Here is a 1,133-nt window from a genome sequence, read left to right on the forward strand (position 1 = left end):
CTCTGATTGTCTTGTCTTGATTCGTCACCGCTTTGAGAACATGCAAACACATGCCAAACAGGGAAGCAGGGGGGCCTTGAGGAACAGATTTGGTAGGATTGGACATAGCGCAGAGTTGCCAGCTCTGAGCTGTGAAATACCTGGAGATTTTGAGACTGAGAAGGGGTGGGGGACCTCAGCAGCATACAGCGTCATAGACCCCACCCTCCAAAGCAACTGTTTTCTCTAAGGGAACTGATCTTGGGTCGTTTCCCCACTTACCTCGACCAAAGGTTGCTGTGCGCTACTCCCAGTGCGCGTCATTTCTGGCGCGTTCCGGGGCTTCCCCACGAAACGGCGCGTCATCAAAAGGCGCCGTTTCGAGGAGCGCCAGGAATGACGCACGCTGAGGGGGCGCGACAGCGGCAGCGTCAGCGTCAGGGCGGCTGCGTTGTTGCCGCCCCTGTAGTGGGGAGTGCTGGGGGACCCCGCGCTACTTGGGGAGAGTAGCGCGCAGCAGCAGGTAAGTGGGGAAACGACCAAAGTCAACCACAGATTGGTTGTAATAAGAGGAGACATAAGTCAGTGCTTGGGAGGTTCCAGGCTCAATCATATCCCCCCCCCCCCCCCAGTTTGCAGGCTGGAAGACCTTTGCATGAGGCCTCCGAGAGTCACTACTGGCAAAATGCACCAGACTGGGGTAGATGACCTGACTCAAGGCCCCCTCCGCAGATGCAGAATATTGCATATCCAGGATGTTTCCCGACTTACCTTGGTCCAAAGGTTGCTGCGCGCAACTCCCAGCGCGCGCCATTTCTGGTGTGTGGCCGGGCTTCCCCACGACCCCACGGCTTCCCCATGATGCAGAGCGCGGGGTCATCAAAAGGCGCCGTTTCAAAAGGCACCAGGAATGACGCGTGCTGAGGGGGCGCGACAGCGTCAGCGTCGGGGCGGCTGCGTTGTCGCCGCCCCTGTAGTGGGGAGTGCTGGGGGACCCCGCGCTACTTGAGGAGAGTAGCGCACGGCTTAAGGTAAGTGGGAAAACGCCCCCAATTGACTTTCACAATGGTTTGAAAGTGGATTTTTCTATTCTGCACAATAAAATCCAGCTTCCAAGTGGATTGGAAGTGCATTATTCTTTATGTGCGGAAGGG

The sequence above is a fragment of the Sphaerodactylus townsendi genome, linkage group LG13 (genome assembly GCF_021028975.2).
Source record: "Sphaerodactylus townsendi isolate TG3544 linkage group LG13, MPM_Stown_v2.3, whole genome shotgun sequence".
Taxonomy (NCBI): Eukaryota; Metazoa; Chordata; class Lepidosauria; order Squamata; family Sphaerodactylidae; genus Sphaerodactylus; species Sphaerodactylus townsendi.